Raw genomic sequence first — 12,943 nt, 5'->3', positions numbered from 1 at the left:
GCCCCAGCAGCGTCCAAAAACGCCAAACGCACGATTTGCGTGTAGCAAGGCTTGTTGGCGTCCATCCGGCAGGAAAACACTTCTGCACGACTCTCCAAGGCGTGGGGGATCCATCCTCCAAAGGGGAAGTCTCTAGCCCTTGTCGTTCCTGCAGTATTCACAGTTCTTCAGCCTAGTAAGAGCTTCTTTGCACCAACCGCTGGCATTTCTTGGGCATCTGCCCATCTCCGAGTTGCTTGTGACTTTTGGACTTGGTCCCCTTGTTCCACAGGTACCTTCAGACAGGAATCCATCGTTGTTGCATTGCTGATTTGTGTTTTCCTTGCATTCTCCCTCTAACACGACTATTTTGTCCTTAGGGGAACTTTAGTGCACTTTGCACTCACTTTTCAGGGTCTTGGGGAGGGTTATTTTTCTAACTCTCACTATTTTCTAATAGTCCCAGCGACCCTCTACAAGGTCACATAGGTTTGGGGTCCATTCGTGGTTCGCATTCCACTTCTGGAGTATATGGTTTGTGTTGCCCCTATCCCTATGTTTCCCCATTGCATCCTATTGTAACTATACATTGTTTGCACTGTTTTCTAAGACTATACTGCATATTTTTGCTATTGTGTATATATATCTTGTGTATATTTCCTATCCTCTCACTGAGGGTACACTCTAAGATACTTTGGCATATTGTCATAAAAATAAAGTACCTTTATTTTTAGTATAACTGTGTATTGTGTTTTCTTATGATATTGTGCATATGACACTAAGTGGTACTGTAGTAGCTTCACACGTCTCCTAGTTCAGCCTAAGCTGCTCTGCTAAGCTACCATTATCTATCAGCCTAAGCTGCTAGACACCCTATACACTAATAAGGGATAACTGGGCCTGGTGCAAGGTGCAAGTACCCCTTGGTACTCACTACAAGCCAGTCCAGCCTCCTACAGATAGGAAATATACACAAGATATATATACACAATAGCAAAAATATGCAGTATAGTCTTAGAAAACAGTGCAAACAATGGATAGTTACAATAGGATGCAATGGGGAAACATAGGGATAGGGGCAACACAAACCATATACTCCAGAAGTGGAATGCGAACCACGAATAGACCCCAAACCTATGTGACCTTGTAGAGGGTCGCTGGGACTATTAGAAAATAGTGAGAGTTAGGAAAATAACCCTCCCCAAGACCCTGAAAAGTGAGTGCAAAGTGCACCAAAGTTCCCCTAAGGACAAAAGAGTCGTGTTAGAGGAATAATGCAGGAAAGACACAAACCAGCAATGCAACAACTGTGGATTTCCAATCTGGGGTAACTGTGGAACAAGGGGACCAAGTCCAAAAGTCACAAGCAAGTCGGAGATGGGCAGATGCCCAGGAAATGCCAGCTGCGGGTGCAAAGAAGCTTCGACTGAACAGAAGAAGCTGCGGTTTCTGCAGGAACGAAAAGGGCTAGAGACTTCCCCTTTGGTGGACGGATCCCTCTCGCCTTGGAGAGTCGTGCAGAAGTATTTTGCCGCCGGAAGGACGCCAACAAGCCTTGCTACACGCAAATCGTGCGTTTGGCGTTTTTTTTGGACGCTGCTGGGGCCCAGGAGAGACCAGGAGGTCGCAAATTGGACCTGCAGAGAGAGGGGACGTGGAGCAAGACAAAGAGCCCTCACTGAAGCAGGTAGCACCCGGAGAAGTGCCAGAAACAGGCACTACAAGGATGCGTGAAACGGTGCTTGCCAAAGTTGCACAAAGGAGTCCCACGTCGCCGGAGACCAACTTAGAAAGTTGTGCAATGCAGGTTAGAGTGCTGTGGACCCAGGCTTGGCTGTGCACGAAGAATTTCCGCCGGAAGTGCACAGGGGCCGGAGTAGCTGCAAAGTCGCGGTTCCCAGCAATGCAGCCCAGCGAGGTGAGGCAAGGACTTACCTCCACCAAACTTGGGCTGAAGAGTCACTGGACTGTGGGGGTCACTTGGACAGAGTCGCTGGATTCGAGGGACCTCGCTCGTCGTGCTGAGAGGAGACCCAAGGGACCGTGATGCAGCTTTTTGGTGCCTGCGGTTGCAGGGGGAAGATTCCGTCGACCCACGGGAGATTTCTTCGGAGCTTCTGGTGCAGAGAGGAGGCAGGCTACCCCCACAGCATGCACAAGCAGGAAAACAGTCGAGAAGGCGGCAGGATCAGCGTTACAGAGTTGCAGTAGTCGTCTTTGCTACTATGTTGCAGGTTTGCAGGCTTCCAGCGCGGTCAGCGGTCGTTTCCTTATCAGAAGGTGAAGAGGGAGATGCAGAGGAACTCGGCTGAGCTCATGCATTCGTTATCTAAAGTTTCCCCAGAGACAGAGACCCTAAATAGCCAGAAAAGAGGGTTTGGCTACCTAGGAGAGAGGAAAGGCTACTAACACCTGAAGGAGCCTATCAGCAGGAGTCTCTGACGTCACCTGGTGGCACTGGCCACTCAGAGCAGTCCAGTGTGCCAGCAGCACCTCTGTTTCCAAGATGGCAGAGGTCTGGAGCACACTGGAGGAGCTCTGGACACCTCCCAGGGGAGGTGCAGGTCAGGGGAGTGGTCACTCCCCTTTCCTTTGTCCAGTTTCGCGCCAGAGCAGGGGCTAAGGGGTCCCTGAACCGGTGTAGACTGGCTTATGCAGAATTGGGCACATCTGTGCCCAAGAAAGCATTTCCAGAGGCTGGGGGAGGCTACTCCTCCCCTGCCTTCACACCATTTTCCAAAGGGAGAGGGTGTCACACCCTCTCTCAGAGGAAGTTCTTTGTTCTGCCATCCTGGGCCAGGCCTGGCTGGACCCCAGGAGGGCAGATGCCTGTCTGAGGGGTTGGCAGCAGCAGCAGCTGCAGTGAAACTCCAGAAAGGGCAGTTTGGCAGTACCAGGGTCTGTGCTACAGACCACTGGGATCATGGGATTGTGCCAACTATGCCAGGATGGCATAGAGGGGGCAATTCCATGATCATAGACATGTTACATGGCCATTTTCGGAGTTACCATTGTGAAGCTACATATAGGTAGTGACCTATATGTAGTGCACGCGTGTAATGGTGTCCCCGCATTCACAAAGTTCAGTGAATTGGCTCTGAACAATGTGGGGGCACCTTGGCTAGTGCCAGGGTGCCCACACACTAAGTAACTTTGCACCTAACCTTTACCAGGTAAAGGTTAGACATATAGGTGACTTATAAGTTACTTAAGTGCAGTGTAAAATGGCTGTGAAATAACGTGGACGTTATTTCACTCAGGCTGCAGTGGCAGGCCTGTGTAAGAATTGCCAGAGCTCCCTGTGGGTGGCAAAAGAAATGCTGCAGCCCATAGGGATCTCCTGGAACCCCAATACCCTGGGTACCTTAGTACCATATACTAGGGAATTATAAGGGTGTTCCAGTAAGCCAATGTAAATTGGTAAAATTGGTCACTAGCCTGTTAGTGACAATTTAAAAGTAATGAGAGAGCATAACCACTGAGGTTCTGGTTAGCAGAGCCTCAGTGAGACAGTTAGGCACCACACAGGGAACACATACATGCACACCTATGAGCACTGGGGCCCTGTGTGACAGGGTCCCAGTGACACATACATATAGGCCACAAACCTATGAGCACTGGGGTCCTGACCAGCAGGATCCCAGTGACACATAACAAACATACTGAAAACATAGTGTTTTCACTATGAGCACTGAGGCCTGGCTATCAGGATCCCAGTGAGACAGTGAAAACAGTGACAAACACCCTGACATACACTCACAAACAGGCCAAAAGTGGGGGTAACAAGGCTAGAAAGAGGCTACCTTCTCACACAACCCCCCCCCCCAAACGAAGGACAATAAGGCTAACCTTGGCCAGTTGAGACTTTATTGTCTAAGTGGTGATAAGTAGAGAGTAGCTCTGCAATAGACTGGTTACTCCCTTTATCATCCACTATATGGTTACTTCCCTGTGGGGATGTAAACCACCCTGTTTGAAGTTTTTTAGCTAACCAACAATGTGAAGATGTATTTTCACAGTTTCTCTCAGTAAGTTTTAGTTTAGAGCAGTGGGAATTATCCACTGAACCTATTTGTAATGATGGAAATGCCAGACAGGGATGCTGTCTCAGTAAAGCCATAGCTGGGCAAAAACTTTGTCCATTTGGCTGGAAGAGAGAACAGGGATGCTGTTTCTCTTGAGTTGGAGCAGGGCAGGGATGCTGTCCTATGAGCTCCACACTAGGGCAGGGATGCTGTCCTAAGTGTTGTGAGGTAGTGCAGGGTTTCTGCACTAAAGTTTCTCTGGGAGGGTTGGAGGGATGCTCCATGTTAACTAAAATGGTGCTGTTTTTCTCACCAATGTTAGTTATCCCACAGAGAGGTACTTCCACCTCAGGGAGTCCAGCTTTGCCAGCTGATGATTCCCTTGGAACAGGTGCCACCCCAGGAGAGGTTTCTCCCACCACAGGAATGGTATCCTGAATGGTAGGGTGGTTAGGGGATACTGTGATACCCTTTTTACCTGTTGATGGAGAGGGATCCTGAGTTTTCAGGCCTTCTCTCCTTTGCTTTTTCATTTCACTTGAAATGAGAGGGAACAATTCCTCAGGGATGCCCAGCATGGCTGCATGGGCATAAAACTCTACATCAGCCCAACCTGAGGCCTCTAGGTCATTACCTAAGAGACAGTCTACAGGTAAGCTAGGTGATACCACCACCTGCTTAGGGCCAGTAACTCCACCCCAACTAAACTGAATTATAGCTAAGGGAAGAAACTTAGTGGAGTTATGGACATCAATAATCTTATACTGTTGTCCAATGATGTGTTGTTCAGGAGGCACTAGGTTTTCAGTCACCAAAGTGAAACTGGCACCTGTGTCCCTGTAGGCCAAGGCCTCAACACCATTTATTGAAACTGTCTGCCTGTACTTATCCATTGTAAGGGGACAAGCAGCCAGTGTGGCAAGGCCAATGCCACTAGGTGTGACAGAAACTGTCTTGGGACTGATGACATCAGTTTTCACTATGGACCCATAAGTGAACCCAACTACACCCTTTGCTTGCCTGTTGCCAGCAGTCCCACCACTAGTACCACTACTGCTAGGGGCACTAGAGCTTGATGTATTAGTGGTGGTAGGCTCAGGGGGTTTACCTGGACAGGACTTATCCCCTGGCCTATGGCCTCTGTTTTTACACACAAAGCACCAAGGCTTTTTAATGTGTGCAGGTTGGGAAGAAGAGGAAGAATTTGTTTTATCCCCACCCTCGGAAGAGTGTTTAAGATTTGAAGTGGGATCTTTGGTTTTACCCTTATCCCCATGCTTATCTTGAGATTTTTCACCATCTTTCTTCTTATTGCCATCCTTGTCACCCCCTGTATGAACTTTTCTGTTCACCCTTGTTCTGACCCATTTGTCTGCCTTCTTTCCCAATTCTTGGGGAGAGGTCAGATCAGAGTCTACCAGGTACTGGTGCAACAAATCAGACACACAATTATTAAGAATATGCTCTCTCAGGATTAAGTTATACAGGCTGTCATAATCAGTAACTTTACTGCCATGTAACCACCCCTCCAAGGCCTTCACTGCCTGGTCAATGAAATCAACCCAGTCTTGTGAAGACTCCTTTTTGGTCTCTCTGAACTTTATCCTGTACTGTTCAGTGGTTAAGCCATAACCATCCAGGAGTGCATTCTTAAGAACTTGGAAATTATTAGCATCATTTTCTTTCACAGTAAGGAGCCTATCCCTACCTTTTCCACTAAATGATAGCCATAGGATAGCAGCCCACTGCCTTTGAGGGACATCCTGTACAACACAGGCCCTCTCAAGTGCAGCAAACCACTTGTTAATGTCATCCCCCTCCTTATAAGGGGGAACTATCTTGTGCAGATTCCTGGAATCATGCTCTTTTGCAGGATGACTATGGGGAATACTGCTGCTGCCACCATGGGTATCTAAACCCAACTTCTGTTTTTCCTTCTCTAATTCTAAAGACTGTCTATCCAAATCCAGCTGTTGCTTCTTGAGCTTCAGTCTGGTTTGTTCCACTCTCAATCTATTGAGCTCCCTTTCTAACAATCTGTCATCAGGGTGGGTGGGAGGGACATTTCTAGATACAGAGGTATGATGGGAATGAACAGAAGGAGACCTGTCCCTTACAGAGGGCACCCTAACAGCTTGGCTACCAGTATAATGTGAGAGCACACCATCAGTATGGTGTGATTCAACCTCTGTACCAACTATGCTAGACTGTCTAGTAATGGGCAGGCTGAGAAGTTTCTTTCCTGAACCTTTTCCTGGGGGAGTCCCTGGATCAGATTGAGAACCATTAGCTACTTTTTCACCAGATTTGGCACTCATGGCCTTATCCTGTACTCTAAGCATATTAATTAACAGTTCTAAGGAAGGATTCTTCCCTACACTCAAACCTCTCTCTATGCAGAGACTCCTTGCTCCTTTCCAGCTAAGGTGATCATATGCAAGTTTGGACAGTTCAACATTTTTGCCTGTGCCAGACATTTTTTAGAGAGAGTTAAAGTGATAGAAAAAGAGAAAAAAGTTTTCAGAACTTTTTGGAAAGACAGAAAAAAACTTTTTAAACTTTTAAGAACTTTTTGAAAGTTTAGGAGTACTTTTCAGCACTTAGAAAAGAGTGAAAAGAGGAAATGCAAAACTTTTTGGCTATGTGTATATACACTGACCTTGTTTTGTATATTTTTCTCTTATGAAAAGTACAATGACAAGAGTGGTAAGTAGTCTCAAGCACTTATCCCACCACTGCACAACCAATGTAGGAGGCTGGACTGGCTTGTAGTGAGTACCAAGGGGTACTTGCACCTTGCACCAGGCCCAGTTATCCCTTATTAGTGTATAGGGTGTCTAGCAGCTTAGGCTGATAGATAATGGTAGCTTAGCAGAGCAGCTTAGGCTGAACTAGGAGACGTGTGAAGCTACTACAGTACCACTTAGTGTCATATGCACAATATCATAAGAAAACACAATACACAGTTATACTAAAAATAAAGGTACTTTATTTTTATGACAATATGCCAAAGTATCTTAGAGTGTACCCTCAGTGAGAGGATAGGAAATATACACAAGATATATATACACAATAGCAAAAATATGCAGTATAGTCTTAGAAAACAGTGCAAACAATGTATAGTTACAATAGGATGCAATGGGGAAACATAGGGATAGGGTCAACACAAACCATATACTCCAGAAGTGGAATGCGAACCACGAATGGACCCCAAACCTATGTGACCTTGTAGAGGGTCGCTGGGACTATTAGAAAATAGTGAGAGTTAGAAAAATAACCCTCCCCAAGACCCTGAAAAGTGAGTGCAAAGTGCACTAAAGTTCCCCAAAGGTCAAAGAAGTCGTGTTAGAGGAATAATGCAGGAAAGACACAAACCAACAATGCAACAACTGTGGATTTCCAATCTAGGGTACCTGTGGAACAAGGGGACCAAGTCCAAAAGTCCCAAGCAAGTCGGAGATGGGCAGATGCCCAGGAAATGCCAGCTGCAGGGTGCAAAGAAGCTTCTACTGGACAGAAGAAGCTGAGGTTTCTGCAGGAACAAAAAGGGCTAGAGACTTCCCCTTTGGAGGACGGATTCCACTCGCAGTGGAGATTCGTGCAGAAGTGCTTTCCCACCGAAAGATCGCCAACAAGCCTTGCTAGCTGCAAATCGTGTGGTTAGCGTTTTTGGACGCTGCTGTGGCCCTAGAGGGACCAGGAGGTCGCAAGTTGGACCAGGAGAGAGAGGGGACGTCGGGCAAGACAAGGAGACCTCTCAGCAGCAGGTAGCCCCTGGAGAAGTGCCAGAAACTGGCACTACAAGGATGCGTGAAACGGTGCTCACCCAAAGTCGCACAAAGGAGTCCCACGTCGCCGGAGACCAACTTAGAAAGTCGTGCAATGCAGGTTAGAGTGCCGAGGACCCAGGCTTGGCTGTGCACAAAGGATTTCCGCCGGAAGTGCACAGGGGCCGGAGTAGCTGCAAAAGTGGCGGTTCCCAGCAATGCTGCCCAGCGAGGTGAGGCAAGGACTTACCTCCACCAAACTTGGACTCAAGAGTCACTGGACGGTGGGGGTCACTTGGACAGAGTCGCTGGATTCGAGGGACCTCGCTCGTCGTGCTGAGAGGAGACCCAAGGGACCGGTAATGCAGCTTTTTGGTGCCTGCGGTTGCAGGGGGAAGATTCCGTCGACCCACGGGAGATTTCTTTGGAGCTTCTGGTGCAGAGAGGAGGCAGACTACCCCCACAGCATGCACCACCAGGAAAACAGTCGAGAAGGCGGCAGGATCAGCGTTACAGAGTTGCAGTAGTCGTCTTTGCTACTATGTTGCAGGTTTGCAGGCTTCCAGCGCGGTCAGCAGTCGATTCCTTGGCAGAAGGTGAAGAGAGAGATGCAGAGGAACTCGGATGAGCTCTTGCATTCGTTATCTAAAGTTTCCCCAGAGACAGAGACCCTAAATAGCCAGAAAAGAGGGTTTGGCTACCTAGGAGAGAGGATAGGCTAGCAACACCTGAAGGAGCCTATCACAAGGAGTCTCTGACGTCATTTGGTGGCACTGGCCACTCAGAGCAGTCCAGTGTGCCAGCAGCACCTCTGTTTCCAAGATGGCAGAGGTCTGGAGCACACTGGAGGAGCTCTGGACACCTCCCAGGGGAGGTGCAGGTCAGGGGAGTGGTCACTCCCCTTTCCTTTGTCCAGTTTCGCGCCAGAGCAGGGCTAAGGGGTCCCCTGAACCGGTGTAGACTGGCGTATGCAGAATTGGGCACATCTGTGCCCAAGAAAGCATTTCCAGAGGCTGGGGGAGGCTACTCCTCCCCTGCCTTCACACCATTTTCCAAAGGGAGAGGGTGTCACACCCTCTCTCAGAGGAAGTTCTTTGTTCTGCCATCCTGGGCCAGGCCTGGCTGGACCCCAGGAGGGCAGATGCCTGTCTGAGGGGTTGGCAGCAGCAGCAGCTGCAGTGAAACCCCAGGAAGGGCAGTTTGGCAGTACCAGGGTCTGTGCTACAGACCACTGGGATCATGGGATTGTGCCAACCATGCCAGGATGGCATAGAGGGGGCAATTCCATGATCATAGACATGTTACATGGCCATATTCGGAGTTACCATTGTGAAGCTACATATAGATAGTGACCTATATGTAGTGCACGCGTGTAATGGTGTCCCCGCACTCACAAAGTTCAGGGAATTGGCTCTGAACAATGTGGGGGCACCTTGGCTAGTGCCAGGGTGCCCTCACACTAAGTAACTTTGCACCTAACCTTTACCAGGTAAAGGTTAGACATATAGGTGACTTATAAGTTACTTAAGTGCAGTGTAAAATGGCTGTGAAATAACGTGGACGTTATTTCACTCAGGCTGCAGTGGCAGGCCTGTGTAAGAATTGTCAGAGCTCCCTATGGGTGGCAAAAGAAATGCTGCAGCCCATATGGATCTCCTGGAACCCCAATACCCTGGGTACCTCAGTACCATATACTAGGGAATTATAAGGGTGTTCCAGTAAGCCAATGTAAATTGGTAAAATTGGTCACTAGCCTGTTAGTGACAAATTATAAGAAATGAGAGAGCATAACCACTGAGGTTCTGGTTAGCAGAGTCTCAGTGGAGACAGTTAGGCACCACACAGGGAACACATACATATAGGCCACAAACGTATGAGCACTGGGGTCCTGACTAGCAGAGTCCCAGTGACACATAACAAACATACTGAAAACATAGGGTTTTCACTATGAGCACTGGGCCCTGGCTAGCAGGATCCCAGTGAGACAGTAAAAACACCCTGACATACACTCACAAACAGGCCAAAAGTGGGGGTAACAAGGCTAGAAAGAGGCTACTTTCTCACATGCACTCCTGGATGGTTATGGCTTAACCACTGAACAATACAGGATAAAGTTCAGAGAGACCAAAAAGGAGTCTTCACAAGACTGGGTTGATTTCATTGACCATTCAGTGAAGGCCTTGGAGGGGTGGTTACATGGCAGTAAAGTTACTGATTATGACAGCCTGTATAACTTGATCCTGAGAGAGCATATTCTTAATAATTGTGTGTCTGATTTGTTGCACCAGTACCTGGTGGACTCTGATCTGACCTCTCCCCAAGAATTGGGAAAGAAGGCAGACAAATGGGTCAGAACAAGGGTGAACAGAAAAGTTCATACAGGGGGTGACAAAGATGGCAACAAAAAGAAGGATGGTAAGTCTTCTGACAAGGGTGGGGACAAATCTAAAAATGAGTCTTCATCAGGCCCACAAAAACACTCTGGTGGGGGCTGTGGGCCCAAATCCTCTTTTAATTAGAACAAGGAAAAGAAACCATCGTGCTATTTATGTAAAATAAAAGGCCATTGGACAACAGATCCCAGTTGTCGAAAGAAAAGCACCAATGCTCCTACCACTACAACCCCTACTGCTACCCCTAGTGTCCCTACTAATAGCAGTGGTGGTGGGAGCAAACCTACTAATAGCCAATCCAAGGGAGTAGCTGGGCTCACTATTGGTAACTTAGTTGGGGTTGGCCTTGTTAGGGAGGCCACAGAGGCTGTGTTAGTCTCTGAGGGGGCTATTGATTTAGCCACCTTAGTTGCTTGTCCCCTTAATATGGATAAGTACAAGCAGCTACCCCTAATAAATGGTGTTGAGGTTCAGGCCTACAGGGACACTGGAGCCAGTGTGACTATGGTCATAGAGAAACTGGTCCACCCTGAACAACACCTACTTGGTCACCAGTACCAAGTAACCGATGCTCACAACAACACACTTAGCCACCCCATGGCTGTTGTTAATCTCAACTGGGGGGGGGGGTTACTGGTCCAAAGAAAGTTGTGATAGCCACAGATTTACCTGTAGACTGTCTACTAGGAAATGATTTGGAGACATCAGCTTGGTCAGATGTGGAGTTGGAGGCCCATGCAGCAATGCTGGGCATTCCAGGGCATATTTTTGCTTTGACAAGGGCTCAGGCCAAAAAGCAAAAAGGACAGGGAAGCTTGGATCCTGGAACAATGGACCAAGTGCTCCCTAAAGCTAGGGCTAGTAGAAGCAAACCACTTCCTACTATCCCTCCCTCTACAGTGGATTCAACTTCTGAGGAAGAAGAATTCCCTCCCTGTGCAGAACCTACACCAGAGGAGCTGGAAGCAGACACTGCTGAGCTTTTGGGTGAAGGGGGGCCTGCCAGAGAGGAGCTGAGTGTGGCACAGCAAACCTGTCCCACATTAGAGGGTCTCAGACAGCAAGCTGTCAAACAGGCTAATGGGGATGTCAGTGACTCTCACAGAGTTTACTGGGAGGACAACCTCTTGTACACTGAGCATAGGGATCCTAAACCTGGAGCTGCCAGGAGATTAGTGATTCCTCAGGAGTACAGAAAGTTCCTCCTAACCCTGGCACATGACATTCCCCTAGCTGGGCATCTAGGACAAATGAAAACTTGGGACAGGCTTGTTCCCCTGTTTCATTGGCCTAGAATGTCTGAGGACACAAAGTAATTTTGTAAGTCCTGTAAAACCTGTCAAGCCAGTGGTAAGACAGGTGGCACCCCAAAGGCACCCCTTATCCCACTGCCTGTGGTTGGGGTTCCCTTTGAAAGGGTAGGGGTTGACATAGTTGGCCCCCTTGACCCTCCTACTGCTTCAGGCAATAGGTTTATCTTAGTGGTAGTGGACCATGCCACAAGATATCCTGAAGCTATTCCTTTAAGGACCACTACAGCACCTGCAGTGGCAAAGGCCCTCCTGGGAATATTTTCCAGGGTGGGCTTCCCAAAGGAAGTAGTATCAGACAGAGGAAGCAATTTCATGTCTGCATACTTAAAGGCCATGTGGAAGGAGTGTGGTGTAACTTACAAGTTCACAACACCCTATCATCCACAAACAAATGGACTGGTGGAGAGATTTAATAAAACTCTCAAAGGCATGATTATGGGTCTCCCTGAAAAACTCCGCAGGAGATGGGATATCCTTCTACCATGCCTCCTTTTCGCCTACAGGGAGGTACCCCAGAAAGGAGTGGGCTTCAGCCCCTTTGAACTTCTTTTTGGACACCCTGTTAGGGGTCCACTCACACTTGTAAAGGAGGGTTGGGAACAACCTTTAAAAGCTCCTAAGCAGGATATTGTGGATTATGTACTTGGCCTCAGATCAAGGATGGCTGAGTACATGAAAAAGGCCAGTAAAAACCTTCAGGCCAGCCAAGAGCTCCAGAAGCAATGGCATGATCAGAAGGCTGTTTTGGTTCAGTACCAACCAGGGCAGAAAGTGTGGGTCTTGGAGCCTGTGGCTGTTGGACTTTTGGCCATACGCATGGTCATCCCTAGTCTTTTTGCCTCCTTCCTCCTGTTTTTTATGACCTTTCGCTGTTGGCTCTAGGACTCTGAGCACTTTATCACTGCTGACCAGTGCTAAAGTGCAGGTGCTCTCCCATCTAAAGTTGGTATGATTGGCTTATACCTAGTTGGCATATTTAATTTACCTATAAGTCCCTTGTACAGTGGTATCTCTATACCCCGGGCCTGTAAATTAAATACTACTAGTGGGCCTGCAGCGCTGCTTGCGCCACCCACTGAAGTAGACTTTCGAACCTGTCTCAGGCCTGCTAGCGCAGGGCCTGTGTGCGCAGTTTTCTGCCACAGGGACCTGGCATCTAAATTTACTTGCCAGACCCAGAACTCCCCTTTTACTACATGTAAGTCACCCCTAAAGTACGCCCTAGCTAGCCCTATGGGCAGGGTGCCATGTATGTAGAAAGGCAGGACATGTGCCATATTGCCTGGCCTGTCCTGGTAGTGACAAACAGCCTAACTTGGTGTCTCACTGCTGTGAGTGCTGCCTTCTCATAGGATTGCATTAGAAATGCCCTGCCTTAGGTGTAAGGGGTATTGTCTGATTTATGAGGGGTAGCGTAGGCGTGTTTGGTATGGTTGTGATGGTGATAATAAATACTGCTTACTGGT

This window comes from Pleurodeles waltl, chromosome 3_1, assembly GCF_031143425.1.
Source record: "Pleurodeles waltl isolate 20211129_DDA chromosome 3_1, aPleWal1.hap1.20221129, whole genome shotgun sequence".
NCBI classification, from domain to species: Eukaryota; Metazoa; Chordata; class Amphibia; order Caudata; family Salamandridae; genus Pleurodeles; species Pleurodeles waltl.
This window is presented reverse-complemented; position numbering follows the sequence as displayed.